The following is a 23,940-nucleotide window of genomic DNA, read 5'->3' as shown; positions in this document are numbered from 1 at the left end:
TATCATCTGCAAACTTAATAAGTATACTTTCTATGCCAGTATCTAAGTCGTTGATGAAGATATTGAACAGAGCTGGTCCCAAAACAGACCTCTGCGGAACCCCACTTATTATACCTTTCCAGCAGGATTGGGAACCATTAATAACTACTCTCTGGGTACGGTTATCTAGCCAGTTATGCACCCACCTTATAGTATCCCTATCTAAGTTGTATTTGCCTAGTTTATTTAAACTCGAAAGAAAACAGTTTTAAAACTAACAGGCCCCTGCAGTGGTATGAAACAAGTTTCAGGCATGTTTTTAAAGTTTTAATTAAATACTGTCTGTAACCTTTTTGGCAGGTGTTGTCAGCAGTAAAAAGTTCGGGTTCAGTTTTCTAGCTTTTTTTCTCCCCTAAAGCCCTAATATTGACTGGAATCCCCACGCAGAAACCTGGGAAACTATATGCACAGTCCTGCACATCCTTTATTGGGGAAATACTTTCTCATTGCAAACACTGAGTACAGGGAGAACTTTATTTGTGTGGGGGTGCGGGGAAGAGGGGAGGCAACAGAATAAATTTAGGATAACTAACAATAAATTAACATTCTATGAGGGAAGACCGCCCCCCTCTACCTCCCTGTGTGTCTTAGCAGTAGATACAATGCAGTCCTCTAACAGTTGTGAGTAGCATATGTTTTCTGGCAACTTCCTTCCTCCCTAGCTTCTTAACACACAATTAGTAGAGCCCTGCAAGTCGGCGGATATCCACTTCATATCCACGGATAGTGGATCGGATGCAGATACAATCGCACAGGGCTCTACTCACTGGTGGCATGGGCAACCCGGGGGGCGGAGCACACTTGGGGCTAGCAGCAAGTGGTTGGGGCTGGGTGGCAGGTCGGAGTTAGGGCTGTCCAGCACCTGCTTGCTGCACTGCTTCCTGTCCAGTAGCTTGGGCCCCTCGGGCAGCGCAGGTATCTGCACCATGGCCCAGCCTGGCAGCACTGGCTGTGCTCCCAGTTCTGGGCCTGGCCAGCAAGCTCTTGGGCAGCAGGGCTCGCTCTCGGCCAAGGAGGTTGAAGCAGGTGAGGCCCCGGCACCCCACCCCATGCCCCACTGTGATTCAACACACACTGCTGCTGCTATGTGCCATCGCTCGCAAGCCCCTGGGAGCAGCATCCAATGCCCCTTCTTCCCTCCGCGATGCCCCTTCTCCTTGAGACCCACCCTCACGCTGCCCCGCCCTCCCCCTGTTGCTAGCAATTGCGAAACGGCTTGCTGCTGCAGGCGTGGATGTGGTTATAGGTAAAAGATGGCTAGCAGATCGTGGGCTGGTCCTGACAGATGCAGATCCACATTTTTTTTTGTATCTGCGCAGCACTCTACAGTTAGCTGCCCTAGGTTGGAGTAAGGTGAGGATTCTAGCAGTCCATTGCAGCCTGGGCTGCTCTGGGGGCTCTACTATTTGATTGCAGCTAAAACTGCAGAGTAGGGAGGCTCGCACCAGAGTTCATTAGGTAGGCTGTTGCTCTTGGTGACTTTGGCCTAAGCTGCCTATCTCTGCCTCAGAGCTGCTACTCTGTAGTATCCATTGCCTCAAAACTGCTACCACTCTGCAGTGTCCACTGATTTGTAGTAGCCTGCTCATTTCCTAGAGAGGGATCAGTGGTATCTATGACCTCCAACAGGCTCCTCACCACCAGAGAGGCACTTCTACTACCATCTGCTGGCTTCTTTTCACTCTTCTAGCCCGTTCCAGGCTCCCTTACCCAACTGTACTTGACTGTAGTCCTGGTCAGGATGACCCTAGGCACAGTTGGTGTAGAGTGCATGCATCTTTCTCCCAGCAATATTAATTGCATATTATTTCCTGTAAAAATCGAAACTTGCATGTATTTAACCCAAATGCCCCAAACATCACAGAAAACTGAAGCACACAGATTGAGGCCTTGCCCATTCAATCAATTTCCCTTGCTCTCCAACAGATGCTGGCAGAAAGCTCCCTGTCAGCAGAGCCCTGCCCATCTCCAGTTCTTAAGTAAGGATATTTCTACACTACAGGATTATTCTGATTTTACATAAACCAGTTTTGTAAAACAGATAGTATAAAGTTGAGTGCACGCGGCCACACAAAGCACAATAATTCGGCTATGTGCATCCATGTATTGAGGCTAGCATCGATTTCTGGAGCGTTGCACTGTGGTAGCTATTCCATAGCTATCCCATAGTTCTCGCAGTCTCCCCCGCCCCTTGGAATTCTGGGTTGAGATCCCAGTGCCTGATGGGACAAAAAACATTGTCGCGGGTGGTTCTGGGTACAGCCTCACCCCTCCATCCGTGAAAGCAGCAGACAACTGTTTCGCGCCTTTTTCACTTGGTGAACTGTTCAGACACCATAACACAGCAAGCATGGACCCTGCTCAGATCAAGACCGCAATCGTGGACGCTGTAAACACCTCGCGCATTCTCGTGCAGTCTGTGCTGAACCAGGACCTGCAAAGCCAGGCGAGGAGGAGGCTGCTACGGCAGCAGGGCAACGAGAGTGATGAGGACATGGACACAGAACTCTCTCAAACCGCAGGCCACTGCGCTTTGGAGATCCTGCTGGTAATGGGGCAGGTTCTGGCCATTGAACGCCGATTTTGGGCCCGGGAAACAAGCACAGACTGGTGGGACCGCATAGTTTTTCAGGTGTGGGACGATTCCCAGTGGCTGCGAAACTTTCGCATGCGTAAGGGCACTTTCATGGAACTTTGTGACTTGCTCTCCCCTACCCTGAAATGCCATAATACCAAGATGAGAGCAGCCCTCACAGTTGAGAAGCGAGTGGCAATAGCTCCTCAAAATGCTTACAGGGAATGAGTCAATCAAGGGCGGGGGGGGGGGGGGGGGTTGATCAAGGGGAAACAAACACAGCAGTCACACCGTACACTGGCCCGTGATGAAACTTGTTTTCAAAGCTTCTCTGATGCGCACCACTTCCTGGTGTGCTCTTCTAATTGCCCTGGTGTCTCGCTGCACGTAATCAGCAGCCAGGTTGATTTGCCTCAGCCTCTGGAAGCTTGCAACGCCAGACAGCTACCGGTCAGTCGGGAATCAATTTGGAGTGGGTAAATCTACTGTGGGGGCTGCTGTGATGCAAATAGCCAAAGCAATAATTAAGCTGCTGCTACAAAAGGTTGTGACTCTGGGAAACGTGCAGGTCATAGTGGATGACTTTGCTGCAATGAGATTCCCTAACTGTGGTGGGGCGATAGATGGAACCCATGTCCCTTTCTTGGCACTGGAGCACCAGGGCACCTAGTACATAAACCGCAAGGGGTACTTTTCAATGGTGCTACAAGCACTGGTGGATCACAAGGGACCTTTCACCAACATCCACGTGGGATGGCCAGGAAGGGTTCATGACGCTCACGTCTTCAGGAACACTACTCTGTATAAACGACTGCAGCAAGGGAATTACTTCCCAGATCAGAAAATAACAGTTGGGGATGTTGAAATGCCTGTAGTTATCCTGGGGGAACCCAGCCTACCCCTGGATGCCATGGCTCATGAAGCCATACACAGACAGCCTGGACAGTAGTCAGGAGCTGTTCAACTACAGGCTGAGCAAGTGCAGAATGGTGGTAGACCGTGCATTTGGCCATTTAAAGGTGCACCGGCGCACATTACTGACTTGCTCAGACCTCAGCCAAACCAATGTCCCCATTGTTATTGCTGCTTGCTGTGTGCTCCACAATCTATGTGAGAGTAAGGGAGAGACCTTTATGGTGGGGTGGGAGGCTGAGGCAAATCAACCTGTCTGCTGATTACGCGCAGCGAGACACCAGGGCAATTAGAAGTGCACACCAGGAAGTGGTGCGCATCAGAGAAGCTTTGAAAACAAGTTTCATCACGGGCCAGTGTACGGTGTGACTGCTGTGTTTGTTTCCCCTTGATCAACCCCCTCCCCTTTGATTGACTCATTCCCTGTAAGCAATCCACCTTCCCCCTTCGATTACAGCTTGCTTGAGGAAATAGTCACTCTTGTTTAAAAATCATGTATTCTTTATTAAGTCATTATTAAAAGAGGGAGAGAACTGACAAAGTATCCCGGGTGTGGTTTGGGAGGAGGTTAGGAGGGAAGGAAAAGGCCACTAAAAATATTTCAAAGTAATGACAGCCTTTTGGTTGGGCTGTCCACGGGGGTGGAGTGGGCGAGTGCACGAAGCCTTCCCCCACGCATTCTTACGTGTCTGGGTGAGGAAGATACAGAACATGGTGAGTGATGAGGGTGGTTACACAGGGGCTGCAGCAGCACTCTGTAACCCTGCTGCTGTTCCTGAAGCTCCACCAGACGTTGGAGGACGTCAGTTTGATAACGTAGCAGCCCCAGCGTTGCATCCCGCCACCGCAGATCTTCCTGCCTTCACCTCTGATCTTCCTGCTGCCACCTCTCATCTCGAGCGTCTCTCCTCTCCTCACGTTCCTCCCACCTATCCTCACGTTGGTCCCTCCTGTCCTCACGTTCACTGGCATCTTTCCTGTAGTTTGATACCACGTCCTTCCACTCATTCAGATGAGCTCTTTCATTGCGAGTCACTTCCATGATTTCAGAGAACATTTAGTCTCATGTCTTTTTTTTCCTTATCTGAGAGAGCCTTCGGGGTGGAGTAGGGAGACTTGAAAAATTTGCAGCTGCATGAGGGAGGGAAAGAAGGGAGAGAAGTATTTAAAAAGATACGTTTTACAGAATAATGGTTATACTCTTTCACAGTGAACAACACTATTCACCTTACATAGCACATGTGATTTCACTACAAGGTCGCATTTTGCATCTTAATATTGAGTGCCTGCGGCTCTGGTGTTAGAGATCTCACAGACGCAGGTCTGGGCAGCAGAATTCAGCTTGTATGTGTCCATGGTAAGCCATTGTCTTTCGGTTTCTGCAGCCTTCATATACACAGTGCTCTCCTTTCCCAAATACCAAGTAAAGCCCGTTCAGTGCTGCTTCTTTCCTGTTAACATGCAGCAGCAGAAACCACCTCCCATCCAATTCTCTGGGATGATCGCTTTACGCTTCACCCCCACTGCGTGGCTGGTATCATGGAAGATCACTGCTAAATATCCCCCTTCCCTCCCACCGCGTGGCTGGTGGCAGGGAAGGTCCCTGCTAGCCAAATGCGAAAAAGCTCAGCGCCATTCCCCCTACCGCCCGCCTCCCCTGCTTGGCTACCTGCAAGGAAGAATTTCTTTTAAGCAACAGGCAAACAGCCCAGTAGGAGTGGTCATCTCTGTCTCCTTAATTAAATTCCTGAATTTCAACCAGGTTACTATGAACAATATCACTCTCCTGAGGATATCACAGCGAGATAAAGAATGGATGTTGCTTGAATGCCAGCAATAACCGGACCATACGCAGCTAGGCTTTGTCATGCAATGATACCAGATTACTTGCTACATGCATGGCGTGGTCAAGTGTCCTACCATGGAATAAGGCTGCCCTGCCCAGAAACCTTCTGCAAAGGCTTTTGGAGTATCTCCAGGAGAGCTTCATGGAGATGTCCCTGGAGGATTTCCGCTCCATCCCCAGACATGTTAGCAGACATTTCCAATAACTGTACTGGCCGCGAATGCATCCCAAGTCCTCAAGGCAAATTAATCATTAAAAAATGCTTGCTTTTAAACCATATCTTATATTTACAAAGGTACACTCACCAGAGGTCGCTTTTGTGGCTTCATTGTCTGGGCTAGTGGCTTGGGAGGGCTGGGCGGGTAATTCTGTCAGGGTGAGAAAAAGCTCCTGGCTGTTGGGGAGAACGGAGTGCTGTGTGCTCTCTGCAAGCTCCTTGTCCCCCTCATCTTCCCCGTCTGCAGAATCCTCAGCCATGGCTGAGATTACCACCCCCACATCAGAATCCACGCACAGGGGTGGGGAACTGGTGGCGGACCCCCCTTAGAATTACATGCAGCTCAGCGTAGAAGTGGCATGTTTTCAGCCCTGCCCCAGACCTTCTGTTTGCTTCTTTGGTTTTCTGGTAGGCTTGTCTGAGCTCCTTAACTTTCACACGGCTCTGCACTGAGTCCCTGGTGTGGCCTTTCTCCATCATGACCTTGGAAATTTTTTCAAATGTTTTTTCATTTCGTCTTTTGGAACGGAGTTCTATTAGCACGGAATCCTCTCCTCATATAGCGATCAGATCCAGTCAGTAACTCCCATGCGGTCCATGCTGGAGCTCTTTTTCTATTCTCAGAAAACTGCATTGTTACCTGTGCTGATGAGCTCTGCGTGATCACCTGTGCTGGTGAGCTCTCCACGCTGGCCAAACAGGAAATGAAATTCAAAAGTTGGTGGGGCTTTTCCTGTCTACCTGGCCAGTGCATCCGAGTTCAGATCGCTTTTCAGAGCGGTCACAATGGTGCGCTGTGGGATACCGCCCAGAGGTCAATACCGTCGATTTGCGGCCACACTAACCCTAATCCGACATGGCAATACCGATTTCAGCGCTACTCCCCTCGTTGGGGAGGAGTGCAGAAACCAGTTTAAAGAGCCCTTTATATCGATATTAAGGGCCTCGTTGTGTGGACGGGTGCACGGTTAAATCGGTTTAATGCTGCTAAATTCGGTTTAAACGCGTAGTGTAGACCAGGCCTTACTCTGTGTCACTCTTCTTCCATTTCACCAACAGGTGAGAGTAGTGAGCTCCCTTCTCTGTAAGGCTTCAGGCCACATCACTTATGTGTCTTAGATGTTATCTGTAACATAAAGAAATTCATAGTAAACAAATAGTTAAGTTAATCGATCCCTTTTAATGGTCTGCTAACCTTGAAGCTAGGACTTGTTTGAACATTAAGTGAAAACATTTGACTGTTATGCAAACTGTGACAATGAGAGCAAGTATCATCAATAGTATAGTAGTACCAACTACAATTAAGGAATCTTCAGGACTTTAAGATAATGTGACCAGGTGGTCTGTCTCAGCGTCAAATGACTTGGAGGTCACATTATTTGTTACTAATTGTCCCATTTTATGCGGGTGGGGGAGGGACGGGCTGACACGACTGATTGGCTGACATTTATTAGGGGTAGAGCTAAAGACCTATAAAGCCTGATCCAGCTCTGAGGGATTTATTCCAGTCTGTGAACTCTGTCTACATAGAAGTATGCTCTTGTGTGTATTTTGGAGCAGTCACTGGAATTTTTTGTAATATAAATTAAAAACGTTATCTAAATCTGTCTTCCAAAATTGGTATTTGGTCCAATATATTATATTTACATAGGAAAATTTCATTATTTATAACATTGATTTTTATGGTATTCCCTGTGACATTTTTAAAATTGGAGTTTTTATGTGTCATGGAGTTTGGGGGGAGATAAGGCCCCCGCACCCGCGGCTTCCTGCGATTCACCATGACTCTCAGCCAGCCAGTAAAACAAAAGGTTTATTTAGATGACAGGAACACAATCCAAGACAAGTCTTGCAGGTACAGACACCAGGACCCCCTCAGTCAGGTCCATCTGGGAGTGAGGGGGGGGCAGGCAGGGAGGCCAGAGCCCCGTCTGGGCTCCCCCGCCTTTTCCCAGCTTGCTCCAAACTGAAACTCTCCAGCCCCTCTCCCTTTGTCTCTTTCCCAGGCCAGGAGGTCACCTGATCTTTGTTCTCCAACACCTTCAGTTGACACCTTTGCAAGGGAGGAGCCTAGGCCATCAGTTTCCAGGAGACAGGGTATCGGCCATTATCTGTGCAGACAGCATCACACTGGCCCCCTAGGGCACTGCAACAATCATACACCCCTAGACACTTGAGAAATGCATATGGGAAACGGAGGCACCCACACAGCACTCAGAGAAAACATTAAGAACATTCCCATTTCCTCACAATATGTGTGTGGCAAAGAAGAGTAAGAGGTGGTTAGAAGTATATAAACTAAATTAACAATGTAGCAGAAAGCTAATTGGGTATTCCTACTTACTCATTTATAAGGTTAAAAGGAATTTGAAACAAAATAAATGCATAAAAGTGAACATTTAATATGGAATTTGAAGCTGCAGGATAATTGAGTCTGGTAGCTTACTTTGTAGAAAGGATTAGACATTCATTTAAAAATAACAGTAACTGCAGTTATATTAGCTAATATAAAATTGGTAAAGGATATCACTCTTTGTACTTCAGAGTATAATTTGATCATCTCCTAGAGCCACAAAGACCCTTCAGTCCATAGTATTCCATGGTTAGGGGTACACATTAGTTATTAGAGATCTGAAGCATTTGCTATTGCCAGACTAGACCTGGGTTCACTGTTCTCCATCAATTCCTGTGGTACACTTTGATGGTTCTCTGTGGCTCCGTACCTTTTGTAAATTGTCCACTCCAATCCTCCCAAATATCAAGCTTGGCTCATGTTTTTCTGTTACTCATTATTTTCACTGGATACCTCTTACAAAGATTATTTGTTGTTATGTTAGAGAATACAAAGGTGTAATTGGCCATCACAAAATTTTGATTTTTTGAAGAGGAACTCTGAATTTTTACATAAAGTCTTAAAATTTGGCATCTTAAAGAAGCCTTTGATTTGTATCTCAGAAAATGAAATGAGCGCCAGAGGCCTCTCTGTAAATACTATTACTACTACTATTTTCTCATTCCACTATTTTTGGCAGATAGCTTCAGAATTTTGAAATGCCAAATGGAAACTTCTGTACAACATTTTTAGGGGGAAGAATTTTCATGTGTTAAAATGCTTTGGTGAGCTACTCAATGTTGCAGTAGTCAAAACTAGTTTGTATTTGGTTGGTCGTGTGAAGTTTCAGTTCGCTCCTCAGGTATTTTACCTGTCACCATTAGTATATTTTTTTATAAGCAGTGAGGTGAAGAAACCTGAAGTATAGTGATGCATAGCGTTGATTTATTTTTGCCCTTTCTAACTTTCAGTAGGCTTAAAAGTTTTTTTTTTTTTAATATAAAATAATACAAAGACCTATTTTAAACATGTCTTTAAATCTAGTGCAAATTGTTATGGCCAGAACACAAGCTTCTGAAGTAATGCGTGCAGCAGAAATGTAAATCCTCAATTTTATTTTTTGGTGCACCACTTTTGGATGCTGCTTAGTTTTGTGGCTTATCTAAAAACCCCTTTTAAGTCTTTATTATGTTCACTGCCTTTGTAGGCTTACTTTTCATTACTGATCTCAGCTTAAGGATGACTTCTTTTTTGGAAGTTAAACAAACTGCTAAGGAGGTTCTATTCTACCTCAATTGTTTAATCACACATACACCATGTGTTGTTTTTATCCTGAAAAGCACAAAATCTTAAGAAGTGGATGGCTGGGATAGGGTGGCAGAAGAAATGTGGCTAGGCCTCCTGGGCCCTTGACTACCTCTTTTAAATGTTACTTGTTGTGCACATTTTGGGATGAAAGCCATCTTGATTTGAATTTTGACTTCATGATTGTAAACCTGATGTAAATGCTTGTCCTTCCTACCTGTGTATTTCTCAAAATGCCTTCCCTGTTTACATGTATCTTAACCTTTCTATACTACTAGGTCTAGTCCAGGATATCAAGTATTTTTTAAGAAAAGTCTTAGCTAGCATGTTTAAATATTCTAGTGTAGGCTGGGCAAATTGTGTTTTTAATTTGTTTTAGCTGGTCAAGGTGAACCCTAGGCTCCCTCCAAGGTTAACTGTAACCAGATAACTGACATTAAAATACAACATTCTCTTTCTAGGTTAGGAATTAAAAATATAACGTTTGTAAAGCCTAGTGTTGGCAAGGTGGTGTATACTTTACTTTAATTTAACCATTTTAGCATGTGCTAAACCCTCAGGGGAAACCTAGGCTTTATTTTAACATGTAACATAATGTGACACTGTTTTCTGCTGCCAAACCTTTCCTATCCCAGAGTAATAGAACACAAATCTGTTGTATCAGCTTCCTAGTTGCAGAAACTCTCCTGACTTCCCACTTGCTAGAGCATGGCCTCTAATTAGACACATGTAAATATTTACAGATGGCAAATGTAGGTGAGAGTATACATTTCATTGTCTGGTCAAGCATGTTTAAATACATGGATCTGTGGATTGTGATATGGTAGGGTACATGACCATAGCAGGAGGTGGAAAGGTTTATGTAGCTGGGCAGCAAGGTAATGTTCTATCATTGATTAGAAAGAGGTTGGAGGTTTTAAATGTGAGTTTTCAAACACTGGAACACAAAATGCATTTGGCAGTGGTTAGTTGGAAACTTGTGAAGAATGATGTAAATTGCAGTCTCTTGCTGCTTGGAAAAAGTGCACTGCAGCAAAAGGAATTATTGACGATATTAATGGAGAATGATCCTAAAGTAGTTATAGCTTGCATAGCACCCAAACAGAACCAGAATTGGCAGGATGGGGGATTTCACATTTTTCAGAAATCCATAGGCTGCTGAAAGTTAAGATCCTCCAGTCCTGAAATGAGGCTCTAGAGAAAGCATTTTGGTAGGAATATCAGCAGCTGTTCTGGATGTAGGGTATGTTTTCCTCAGTCCTGTCTCCATATTTTTTTTGTCAGTTTCTGGCCCAGTGATAATTATACTAAGAGTCTATAGATTTCATCCTCTGGCTATTAGTCTGGTAAACTTTTCCTATGTGAGAGTTATTTTTCTTAAAGGGAAACTAAATATAAAAAGCAAAGTTAATGTAATATTAAGGTAGACTACTTTACTTTACTTTATTTCCTGAGTCAGAAAATCAAAAAATATGAAGCCTCACAAAGCAATATTAATGACTGGAATTATTGATGTTTAATATGCTTACAATACAAATGTACATTATAGCCCACTTAATATTGCTTTAAGTTTAATCTCCAAATTACTGATTTTTTTTTTTGAGACAGTGACACCAGTTTAGAAATTACTCCCAAAAATCACAAAAGTAACAACACACAAGGTTAGTATAATGGGGAAAATTAGACAAATATATTTTACTTTATAAAGCTTACTTTCTATATAGTAAATTGCACTATAATCAGTTTTATTCCTTTTTTGTAAGTCTCTTATGTAGGAACAGGGTCATGAAAGTTATTTTTAGAAAATAAGGAATGTGATTGTAAAATTACAAATATTTGTGCGGGAAGTTGGAAGGGTAGTACCTGAAATTAGTTTTATATCTTTTAAAAATTGACAGCTTGAAGTTATCAGCTTTCTTTAAATATAGAAAGCTAATATCAAAGACTTTAAAGGGACACATTTGCAAACAGGCTTTATCTGTGACTAATTTGCGATTTATTAAAAACAAGTTTTATAAATCCATTTTACTTATTGTGCTCTTGTTTTGCACTTCTCTCACCTTGCACACTTGGTTCAATTAGATTTTCTTTGTTTTTATTTATAGACTGTTTTCACTTGCAGATTTTTAAAGGCTGCAGAGGGAAATGTTTAAGGCAACTTTCTGTAGGATAACTATGAAAACATTTTTATTGGATTTGTGTATTATGAACTTGTTTTTGCAAAAAATTGGGATCATATTTAAATTGACAGTTCCCTTTTATGTTTTGGATAGAACAGAGGGGAGAGAGTTGGAGCTGGTTAAAGTAGATGCAGCATATAAATACTGGAGAATGTTGGCAGATTGTAGACTTGAAATTGTTCAGTTCTTGCAATAACATTTTCAAACTAAACCGGATATAGGTTGTTTTTAGTAATAACACATATAAGCAGCAAAGATGCCTTTGCCTTTGGTTTTTTTTTTTCTTTTGTAGCTTACATTGCTGTAGTTTAAACGTTTTATCTGCATTCTTGTGAAATGTCAGATGGGCTACAGGGCTCCTCTCTGGGTTACACAGGGCTCCTTGATTAGTCCCACCCCATTGGATGTTAGAGAATGGAAGTGAGTACTTGACAATCCCAGTGCCTGGTTGGTTGATTGTTTTTGTTTCATGACAAGGTAGAAAGAACTATTGGTGGTTGTGACTAATTGTGTTTTGGTTTTGGTTTTGTTTGTTTGGTAGTGAGGATCGTAAGTCCTTCATTTTGAGGCAATATCTGTGGTTTTATGGTAAATGGCTGTAATAGTTGTTTTTATAACTACTTTGACATGACTAGGGTTTGTGGGTTTGAGGATTTAGTGAGTTTTTTTGGGGACACTCGAATAATATGTCTCCATTTGGAGTAAAGTAACTGGTTTTTATTTTGAGGTGATTGACTTTCTAAAATTTTGTGTTTATCCTTTGGGGACTTGTTTTGGTGGAGGAAAAAATGTTTTTAATAGCTCCTCAAATGAGAGAATCAGGAAGTCCTGCCATCACTCTTGGATTCTGATTTTACAGTGTGGATTGGGTAAATATGGTTGGTTCTTGGTAGGCTGAGGGTCATCATCTACATTTATTCTCTCTCTCTCCTCTATATGCTGTGAATAGGTTAGGGAGATGTAGCAGTGGTTGAATTTGAATAAGACATTGCTCGTTATATTACAAATTAATTGAAAAAATATTGTTCCAAAAATTGCTAAGGTGGAGACATCTTCTGAACATACACATAAGAAATGGTCCCCAGAGGTTAATAAGAAATTTGAATGAGGCTTTTTCTTTATTGCAGTGCATTTTCATTAAAAAGCTGTTTACGTATTTAAAAAGTGTTTTAGAAAATAAATCTTGAGCTAGAAATTTAAGAAATTTTGTAGTTGAAGGTTCTGAGGAGCTTGATCTTTCTATGAGTATATCAGATGGAAATTGAACGGTTGTACATTTACTTTTTTGTGTTCTGAGGTGCAGGGGCTTGTTAGTATTTTATTATGGATTTGCATAAAGTTACAATGATTGTTTCTCAAGGGAACTTGTATTAATGTGTGCCCAGACTATCAAGTTTGTAACTGAACTGAAAAATCCACAGATTTTTAAAAAACTCAGCTTTCTTTTAGAGACATAATTAATCTTAATTTAGCAGGTAAAAATTATGGGTGAATCAGGGATGTTGTAATAGATTATGATGATATAGCCCTTCACAATTTCTCTGCATTCATGAGACCTTAAAATACAATGAACCCGATTTATCAGAATTCCTTTTCTCCTCTCCAGTTACTTCAGCTTTCTGTCTTTCATAAGCTTTCTCTTGCTAGGACCTGTCTACATGAACAATTAGTTTGTGACAAGTGGGGGAGTGAATCTACCCTGTACTAGCCTGCCAAGGGCTGTCTTTGTCGATTCTGCTTAAAAGCATTAACAGTTTGTTTATGCATTTTGATCCAGTCCTGTTTCAAAGAGTACTAGATCAAAATACATTAAGGAACTGCTGATGTGTGTCTGCAGGGTGCACCCAGACAGTTAGTCTGTGTCAGGGTAGTGTGAGGCAGATTCACACTCCAGCTTGCTGCAAACTGTTTGTCTGAAGAAGCTCTTGGTTTTGTTGAGCCATTTTGGACATTAGTCTCCATAGGCTCCTGGCTAATAAACATTATACCTTTTTCTCCATGGAAGTTGCCCTGTAATTATCAGTAGAAGGATTTTTCACAAGGTCAGTGAAGGAGCTACTAAGTTTTAAATTGCAGAGTTGTCTTCACCCTGCCATTGTTGCTACAGTCTGATATCCCTCAATTTTGTAATTATGGCTCATAGTTGTCTGCTCATAAGGTAACCTGGGACCTAGAGATTTCATTAAAGCCACTTTCAAACAGTCCATGTTCTCTGTTCTGATTCTAGATATTTTTTTCATTGCTTCATCTTCGGATGAACATGAAATGAATAAGTATTAGGGGATAGCTGTGTTAGTCTGTATCCACAAAAACAACAAGGAGTCCAGTGGCACCTTAAATGTTGTTGCTTCTATTTTATTTGTAGAACCTTGTCTTGAATTTTATTAAGTTTTATACAAAAAAAGATGCACCTATCCAAAGTGCTAGGTGCCCCCAGCATGAATTACAAAATCAAAATGGGATCACCTGTTGAACACTAAATTCCCATCTCCCCCACACAGCTGATTTCACTTAGGCCCTCTGCAGGAGCCCATGTGAATAGATTTGCCTTGCAGTAGGCTCTGCAGGTCAGTAGACTTAAGCTTTCCCCAATCTGAAAAAGCCCCTTTCAGAGTTGAGGGTTCATCCCAAAGGATGCTCTACTGCCAACCATCACATCGAGAGAAAACCAGCTTGAATACTTTTTCTGATTGCAATTGTGGCAGTATGACTCTGAGAGGTGGCTTTCAAGTGACAAGGTCACCAACCCATTTATGACTTTATAGATCAAAATTGGTACCGATCATACAGCACCAATGACATGCTGCCAAGGAGAAACACAGCTTGAAAGACAGCAGCATTGTGCATCAGTTTACATTTCTCAGTTAATCTAGAATATAGCCTCATTTATAATACATTGCAGTAATCCAGTCTTGAAATGTGACAAAGGCATGGATCATGGTAGTGAGGTGCCCATCTGAAAGAAATGGTCGCCTTCTCCAGACCGGGTGCAGGTGGTAGCAGGCATTCCTGGACACAGCTGCCATGTGATCCTCCAGCAGCAGTTGGAGATTGAATATAGTCCCATATTGTGAACACAGGTAACATGATAGACATATACCCTCAATGGGGAGATATCAGCCTTGCACTGTCATCAGGTTGCTTCCCTCCATCTACTGGCATCATCTTGATCTTCCTCAGATTGGGGCATGGATAAGAGCCAGCTGTCTGCAAATCAATCTTCTTTGGATACTTGGGCAAGACTATCAACAGCCCTGGCAGGATCGGGGAGACAGGGATATCGAGCTGAATGTCATGAGCATATTAAAAATATGGAAGTCCGTATCCTCTCTCTCTCTCTCCTAAAAGCCCTATATACACATTGTCTCCTCTTCAGGATAGAAAAGTCCACATGATAGTGCCCTCAGGGAAGAGAGAACTTTCTGGGAACATTTCACCAGGAAAGAATGAAGCCATGGAAGAGCAGTCTACAATACTGACCTGCTGAAGTGAAGAAACAGATTGACAGAGCCAGAAGAATACCCAGAAGTCACCTACTACAGGACAAGCCCAACAAAGAAAGTAACGGAAAGCCACTAGCCGTCAGCTTCAGCCCCAATTAGACCTCTCCAGCGCATCAAGGATCTACATCCTATTCTGAAGGACAATTCCTCACTCTCACAGATCTTGGAACACAGGCCAGTCCTCGCTTACAGACAGCCCCCAAACTTGAAGCAAATACTCGCCAGCAACCACGCAACAAAAACACTAACCCAGGAACTTATCCTTGCAACAAAGGGACATATCTATTCAAGGAACACCATCATAGGACCTAATCACATCAGCCACACCATCAGAGGCTCTTTCACCTGCACATCTACTAGTGTGATATATGACGACATGTGCCAGCAATGCACCTCTCCCATGTATATTGGCCAAACCAGACAGTCTCTATGCAAAAGAATAAATGGACCCAGATCAGACGTCCGGAATTAAAACATTCAAAAACCAGTCGGAGAACACTTCAGCCTCCCTGGTCACTGTGTTACAGACCTAAAAGTTGCAATTCTTAGCCCATAAAAACTTATGCCCAAATAAATTCTTTAGTCTTTAAGGTGCCACAATTACTCCCCGTTCTTTCTGTTGTTTTGTGACCACTCTCTCTATGAACTTAATTACCAATGGGGTACTGGTTGACAGCCATGTTGTCATCAAGTGCTGGTTTTTGAAAAACGTTTTGTGCTGTTCTTAGTTTAAGAGAAGCTGGCACCTCGTCCTTCTTTTTGGAAGCATTGATAATCTCCACGTGTACTGGGTCCAGTACTTTATCACTGGCATTTATTATCCTTGAATGACTTGGATCCAAAGGAGAGAGAGATGGGATAAAGTTGCATGCAATACAGTAACTCCTCACTTAATGTTGTCCTGGTTAATGTTATTTCGTTGTTATGTTGCTGATTTATTAGAGAACATACTCGTTTAAAGTTGTGCAATGTTCGCTTATAATGTTTGGCCACTGCCTGCTAGTACAGTACTTTGTCCAGTACTTGCAGGATTCTCTGAAAGAGCAGCCCGTTGGAGCTAGCGGGTGGGTGCTTGGAACCAGGGTGGGCTGGCAGCCCCCAACAGCTCCCCTTCACCTTCCCAGCATCTCCCGCGGATCAGCGCCTTCCTCCTCCTGCCTGCAACAATCAGCTGTTTTGCAGTGTTCAGGAGGATCGGTGGTGGGCGGGGAGGGTGTATGGATGTGGCGCACTCGAGCGGAGAGGGTGGAGCAGGGGTAGGAAGGAGTGCGGCCTTGGGGAAAGGGGTGGGGATGGGCTTGGGGCGGACCCGGGGATTGAGTACCCTTCCCCGCACTTTGGAAAGAACAGCAAGAGGAGCAGCCAGACGATTTACCATCTTCCACCCTTTGCCTCCACCACTTCAACCAAGCTTCACAATCATCATTGCGAAATACAGTATTAAATTGTTTAAATCTTGTACTGTATATGTATGTAATGTCTTTGGCGAAAAAAATTTCCCTGGAACCTAACCGTCCCTCCCCCCCATTTAAATCAATTTCCCCATAAGAATTAGATTCCCTTAACATTGTTTTGCTTAGTAGCATTTTTCGAGAACATAACTACAATGTTAAGCGAGGAGTTACTGTACCTCTAGAACATCAGTCATTATCCATGGCCTAAACTCAACCAGGGAAGAGCTATCACTTGCTTGTTCCCTCAAGATTCCTCTCTGCAATCAAGGCAGCAGACGGCTCAGCCCGAAACCAAGCCGTTTAATCTACAAGATAATCTGAAATTTCCTCTTTAGCTAGGATGGTCTGTACACCAGCCCAGGATTGTGTTTAACTTAATACAGACCTTCACCTAAAGCCATCAAATTATTTTTCCCTTTTTCAGTCAGAAAATCTTGCGACTACTTAAATATATTTTCATTTTCAGGAAGTGGCCTGAATAACAGGGTTTTATGTAACCCATTTTAATATGTGGAGGAAATGTAATGCTTTTCTTGTGGTGTTTGGCAATCTTAGGTAGGAGCTACATTATCCTCCAAATCCTGTTTTGTTGGACAGATTAAAAATGATCCCATTTTAAAGGCAGATAAGTGGGCAATTCAGCCACCTCCTTTAAGACATTTAGGTTTGTTCTGCTGGATGTATGACTTGGGCGGAGAGAGGGAGGAATCTGTGTGAGAATTTGGAAAATCTGTACTGTTGATGAATTCCATGTGAGATTATGAACTCTGCAGTTTTACCAAGCTACTAACTCCATTTTGAAGATGCAGTTTTGTCTTTGTGGTTTTTACCTCCATGTTGAACTGAAATGTCAAGGGCAGTGAAATAGAGCGGACAATAGAAGGTTGTTTAAATCAGGATGGTCTTTTGTTTAAATAGGAACATCCTATAGTAGACTGGCTCCCACTGAGAACTGATTTGTGAGGGGAGGGGGTGCCTGGCAACAATTTTCCCCTAGGAAAGGTCTGGGGCTAGAAGGTTATAGAAGTGCAGGAGCTGGTCTATTTGGGGTCTTTGGTCATTTTCACCAGCTCAAGCAAAGGAAAGCTGCTGCAGGAATCTGAGGTGGGAGGGGACACCCTCTCACTCTGAATTTAAGCACCTCTTCACCTCTTTCCCCCCCACCCCCAAAGAACTCACCAGGGAAGGTCAGCCAGAATGAGAAGTTGTGTGTTAAGGTTGGTTTTTATTTTCTATATCGTCTGTACTCTCTGGATTTCTTGTGCTTAAGGAAAGAGCAATGGCGTTAGAATCCTGTGCAAAGTGCGTGCATGATGCTCCATGTACTAGTGCCCTTTATGTAGGTAAACTGTGGACTCCAAACACCCTCATGTCTAAGATTTCTGTGTGAGGATGTGTTTAAGCTATGAGGGGAGTCTGAGGAATCGCCACTGGCTCCAGTGGGCTGCTTGGTTGCAGTTCTCAGGAGGGATGCTAGATGGAGCATCGGCACCCTGACAGTGTGCCAAGGGATCCAGTGATGGGGTAGTGTCTGGATGCTGTTCAGACTCTAGGCGCTTAAAGCATGCTGGGATTTAATGTCTGGATCTCTTCACAGCACCCTGAGTGTCCAGTGAGAAGTGGCTTGTTTAGAGGTGTGAAAGGCTAAAAGACTACTATCTCATCAGTACATCTGACTTTCCTGTTCATTACATATCTGAATTGTTGCTGTGTTCCTCAGATACAGTTTTTGAAAGACAGAGCCTTGTCTGCTCTGAATGCACTTGTGGATAAAGATGTGTATAAAATAACTAAATGTGTTTCTTTATCATCTTGTCATGGAGGCATGGTAGCTAAAATTGCTTTTGGTTTGTACTTCAAGCAGGGGTTAGATTTGTGTATCCTCACAAAAGGCTAAACTGTCAGTTTGTGATATAGCCCATGGCAAAGGGAAATATGTGTAGAGCTGCCTTTGGAGCAGCCCATGAGGAAAAATCAAATCTCCTTTCTGGTCTGAGAGGGCAAACTGCAACAGCAGCATATGTTGTAAGTGCATGCTCCTCAACACTGCTGGGTGCTTTGTGACCAGGGAATTGGAGTGGCGGCTCCATGTCTTCCTGCCCATGTGTGTAAGGGAGGATGTACTAGCTTTATAGATTATCCTTTCCCCTGTATGCAGGAATTGGTGGTATGATATACTGGTGCAAGAGAATAAACCTCATGTCCATTTTGCTCCCTTGTGCAGGACAGGCCATGCCTGGCCCATAACTTATAGTCTTTATTATTGAATACAGAATTAATTTCCTGGGAAATTGCAAGGAAATCTGTTACTTTGCAAAGCGAAAAAGAAACCCAAAACACAAACCCTGACTTCTGACTTGAACATTAGCAAATTTTAGCAGCATCTAAAGTATAGTGTTCAGTCTTAATATAATTTTTTATTTAGTCATTCCTGACAAATGACATCTGTGTCCCATGTTGAATATATTTGATGTGGTATTGATGTCTCAGTCTCAATTGCCATTGTGATTGTGAGGAAAACTTCAGAAATGTGAACAGTGTAAGTGAAGATCATTTTAAGATTTTTGTGTCTTCCACAACTGACACCACTACCTATGGCCAGTCACCAGCTTCTTCAGAGGGATTGGCATCATTTTGGATAAGCAGTTATGGTGGTTGATTGCCATGTTTTGGGTGAACATTAGGGGAAAATGCTATTGTGTGGGTTGTCAGGAGGGTGATATTTGAGTAGGAGAGAATGGTGCTGTTCATGGCTCCTTCTGCATTTTTTAATATACCCCAGAATATTAGCCGTTTTCACAACTGCATCACATTGTTGACTCGTATGCAATTTGTGATCCACTACAACCCCCAGATCTTGTTGAGCAGTGCTAATGCCTAGTCAGTTATTCCCCCTTTTTGTAGTTGTACATTTGATTTTTTTTTCCCCCTTCCTTCTCTTTACTGATTCATAGATTCTAGCGTCAGAAGGGACCAATGTGATCATCCAGTCCGACCCCCTGCACAAAGCAGGCCACAGAACCCTACCCATCCACTTCTATAACAAACCCCTAACCTATGTCTGAGTTATTGAAGTCTTCAAATTGTGGTTTGAAGACCTCAAGCTGCAGAGAATCCACCAGCAAGTGACCCATGCCCCACGCTGCAAGGGAAGGCGAAAAACCTCCAGGGCCTCTTGTTGATTTCAGACCAATTATCCAATTTGTCAGGGTTGTTTTGAATTCTAATCCTGTCCTCCAAAATGTTAGCAACTGCTCCCAGCTTGGAATCATCTACTGAAAAGTTAAATTGAAGATCTGCCTTTTGAAGGTCAATGACCTGTTTAACTGCAAGAATGATGAAGCATTCTACTCTTTGAAAGAGTTTTTAGAGATGTCCTTTGATCCCAAGGTCTCTACACTTCAGTCCATAAGAGGAGGCAAGTTAGGTTGAAATCTTTTCTGAAGACCAACCTCCTAATTTTATTAATGGCAAAAGGCCTTGGATCCTCCCTAGAAGAGACCTTTGTATCAGAAGGCGGTTGTATTCATCTAGTGCTAGAATTCATGCAACATCTGGCTCAAGAAAGCATGTTTGACTCCACAGTCAAAAGTCCTGGACTGATCTACAAGGATTTATACCATTTCCCTCACCATTTGGCAGCTGTTTTCCTTTTGTTTTGGGCTTGGAATAACTATGGACTGCTGAGTTCAGGAAGTCGTCTATAAGATCTATTCAGTCTAGTTTCAGTCCTTGCCCTTCTACCCAGTCTCTCATCAGGGACTCATCTCATGAGATACTGCTGAAGCAAAAGGTGGGGACTCCCTTCTACAACTAGGTGCATTGGAGAAGTTTCCCCTTGAGTTCTGGGATGAAGGTTTTATTCCCATCACTTCCTTGTTCCAGAGAAGAAAGCAGATGGCATCCTATTCTAGACCTCAGGCAACTCAACAGATTAGGTCATCACTTCAGGTTCAGGATGGTCAACTGCTCTTCTGAAATTCCCTCCCTAGATTGGTTTACCGCTCTCTCTACTTTTGATGGATATAGCGTCTGCTTGAAAGGTGAGAGAGATTTAAGAATTAATAGCAGGACCATCATATACAGTATTTCACAAAGTCTCGGTTACTTTCAGGTCTTATCTTATACGACAACATTTAAGTCAATGTAAGGCCAAGATACAGCCACTACAGTAATTACTGTGGTTTTTCATGTCCCCATGACCCTCTTTTGGCCAGTGATGTGCGTCCTCACCTGGAGCGCTTGCACTGACTTAAGTGGGGCAGTGTGGGAGCCTGCGTGGGGCTCACAACTAGAGTTTCCCATGTCCATAGAACAAAGCCATTCCAAAAATGATCTCAGGTTTTTGTTGTGTCCCTATATCAGAAACATACAGAGCTGCCACTTGGTGCTTCTAGTTGTAGCCATGAGATATGTTGCTCGGTTTGGCTGGGCAGTGCTACAGTTTTTAAGGACGACTCCTGACGCCCACCTCTTCAGAGAATTACCAGTTAGCCATGTATCTACAGTGGAATCCACATGACACGCACTCAGAATAATCACAGTAACTGTGGCTCTTAGATATGTAAGATATTTGGTCCATGTGGATCCTGCAACCTAGCCTTCCTTTCCCTGCTTTTACATAAGATTCTGTATTGACGGAGGACCTGAGCAGAGATTGGGCGTGCTTTCCCACTTACGGCCTATGTGATGGTGGGCCTAAGGGCATACAGGATGCATGCATGTTCCCAATGATTACTGCTGACCAAAACAACCTTTTCTCATGTGTATGTGGCACACTTGTTCAACTCTACAGTTGAATTGAAGTGGGGAAAAAAACACTGAGAACCACATTTATTGTGCAGTAACTGGGTTCTTCTTCGAGTAGTGTCCCTACAGATGCTCCACTCCTAGGTTACTCCTGAAGGACTTCTGTGCAAAAAATGAAGAATTATGCAGATTTTAAAATGTGTGCAGATTTTATTTGTCAAAATAACACAATATAGTCATACCATTTTCAATTATTTTGGTAGTTTATTTCAAAATACCTGTCAGCAAGTATGTCTAACAGTACAGACAACAAAAAAGATTAAGGAAATGTTTTTTGACAAATAGATGCCTTTGCTATTTATATAGCTCCACAGTGAGCGAGAGGGACAGAGTCTTGCATGCCTCCCCTCCATCCAAATCCAGGTGTGGGGCAAGCCGGTTCAGTGTAGCCGGATCCAAGTATGGAGGGGCTTAATGTGGGGCAATCCAGGGCTGGGGTGAGAGGGTTCTGTGTGGGATAATGTGAGTGCGGGTGGCTGAGGGGGGGTGGGATCTGGGTGCACAGAGGCTTGTTGAGAGGTTCTGGGTACAGGCGGAATGGGACTCGTGGGGGGGTGGGGTGGAGTGAGAAACAGTTATCCAGGTGAAGGAAGGTAGTGCTCAATATGAGCGACTGGGTGGGGAGGATGGGGCTCTGCAGGGAATCTGGATGCATGGGGTTTAGCAGGGGTCTGGGCGCTGGAGGAATGGGGGTTAGTAGGGTGGCAGTCCAGGTGCATAGGGGTATGGCTCGGTTGGGTGGGGGTTTGATTGTGGGGTGGTCAGCTGGGGGTAGTCTGCGTGCGGAGGCCTGGATTCAGGGGAGGGCTTGAAGGGGGAATCTAGGCAGGGGAGGGGAAATCCGAGGGGCTCAGTGGGGAAGTTTGGGCACAGGTGGGGGGTCTGGATTCAGGGGAAGGCTTGGCAGGAGCATAGCTTCTTGCACAATGTCCCTTTCCCCCGTGGCTGGGGAGCGATCGGGGCAGGAAGTAGGGGGATGGAGCTTTCTGCAGCTGGGAGATTCCCAGGAGTGGGTTTGATCTGGATGCTCTGTGAGGAGGAATTCACCCCCCCCCCCCATCCATGCTCAGCTGGGACTAACAGCTTTCCAGGCACACAGTAAGAGCCACTGGCTGGGGAATCCCAAGTCCTGCCCCTCCCCGCCTCCAGGCACACCACAATAGTGAATGAGAGGGACGGAGAGAGCCTAGCCCTGCTCCCCAAGGTGGTCATTTATGTCTTACCATGGCTGCTCTCGATGCCTGAACCAGACATGCCTCTTCTACCTGACCACTGCCCGAGATGGGTGCTTCAATCAATCTGTCTGCCAGGAAAGAATAAAATCTGCAGGGGATGTTAATTCTGGGCTTGGGCAAAGGTGCAGAATTTCCCCGAGAGTATCTAGGTGTATTTGCCTCCCTGCGCCTCAGATCAGAGATTTTGAGTAGCAGTGTCTGTTTGGCCCGTGTTTATTCCCTCCCGACCTCATGCTTTACCTCACTGCTATATAGTGCTATGTGAGCAAACTGCCTTCAGTTCCTTCTCAACTGCCCTTGGCCTGAGATGGGGCCTTAGAGTCTGTTGACAGCTTTTCTTTCTTGTTTCTTTCAGTGTTAGATGTAGTAATAAAGCTTATGTTAGTTAGTCCCCTTCTTTTCTTTTCATTTCTGCTCCCCTCCCCTCACAAATAATTTTTTTTTTTTTATTTCGCTCATAGGATAGTTATTGCCCTATGCAAGGCTTTTGAAGAGGGAAGGAAATAAAACTAACAGGAATAATAATGGGTAGAGGAAGAAAATAGCAGGAGGGGATCTGGAGAAAGGGTACTCTACTGCACATTTAGATTCTCTCCCAAAATAATTTGGACTGGAAGCCAAAAGAAATTCAAGCACTATTTCTTGGTTCAGGGCTAGGGAGGTTACACACTAGTAAATCGGCCTGCAGATCTGCACAATGTAGAAAGCTATATGATTACAGATATCTCCATCTGTGGTAAACTATTTTCTGTTACTTTGGGTCAAATAGCAGGTGGCTCCTAGAGAATCACTGTCGTCCTTCCCTGTTCCTGTGCTGGTTCCTCATGTAGCCAGCTACCAGGAGAGGAGGCAGAGGAAAAACTCTTTGGGATACGGGTTTGTTTAAGTGCTTAGTATCTTGGCGTTCTGGACCCTGATTTGGTCCTCTGTGCACAATCATGATACAACTGTATAATACAGAGGGGAGAGCAAACCACAAGTAAGAGCCAAAAAAAAAGTGACTAAATATAAAGCAAGGTGCTTAATGATAGAAAAGGTCTTTAAAGGAGAAAAGAGGCAGCAGCTGTGCTGAGCCCTGGAATGAAGAGACATGAGGAGAACTAGGAGCACTTGGCCACCCTTAAATCCCAAGAAGAGCTCCAACAGGAATCACTGAATTTTTATCCTTTCTTGTGCACAGGAAAGTCCACATATTCTTTATAGTGAGGTCTGCAACTCAGGAGGCATTATCAGTGTTGTCAGTCACTCCAGGGAGGGAATGGTCTTAGGTCAGATGATATCACCCATTTTTTTTCTGAGTATTCAGCTTCAAGCAGACTTACTCAAGAACTCTTCCTGTGCAGAGCAGAAACTGAAACACAAACAAAAGGATGTTTTGTTTTTTACTTCAACTGTTTGGCTTATTGGCATTTTAGTATTTTGCTGGGCTCTGTTGTTTAGTCTTGTGTGGGTTCTGCCTTTTAGAAATCTCCCCCCTCCCCCCCCTTTTTTTTTTTGAGGTAACTATCTGCAGTAGTTTCCAACATATATTTG

The 23,940-nt window shown here is 43.7% G+C and overlaps 1 protein-coding gene and 1 long non-coding RNA gene across 5 annotated transcripts in view; one reads left to right on the top strand and one right to left on the bottom strand.

The window, feature by feature from the left end:
* LOC127043062 (uncharacterized) overlaps window positions 1-19,533 on the bottom strand; it is a 53,153-nt gene extending 33,620 nt beyond the window's left edge. Inside the window, exon 1 of the long non-coding RNA XR_007772130.1 lies at window positions 19,462-19,533. This is a non-coding gene — a long non-coding RNA (uncharacterized LOC127043062). The remainder of the gene's footprint in view (window positions 1-19,461) is intronic.
* The window catches only part of KDM6A (lysine demethylase 6A), a 287,092-nt gene that overhangs the window by 19,656 nt on the left and 243,496 nt on the right, over window positions 1-23,940 (top strand). The window lies entirely within an intron of this gene.

Source organism: Gopherus flavomarginatus, chromosome 1 (assembly GCF_025201925.1).
Source record: "Gopherus flavomarginatus isolate rGopFla2 chromosome 1, rGopFla2.mat.asm, whole genome shotgun sequence".
In the NCBI taxonomy this organism is placed as follows: Eukaryota; Metazoa; Chordata; order Testudines; family Testudinidae; genus Gopherus; species Gopherus flavomarginatus.
This window is presented reverse-complemented; position numbering and strand designations above follow the sequence as displayed.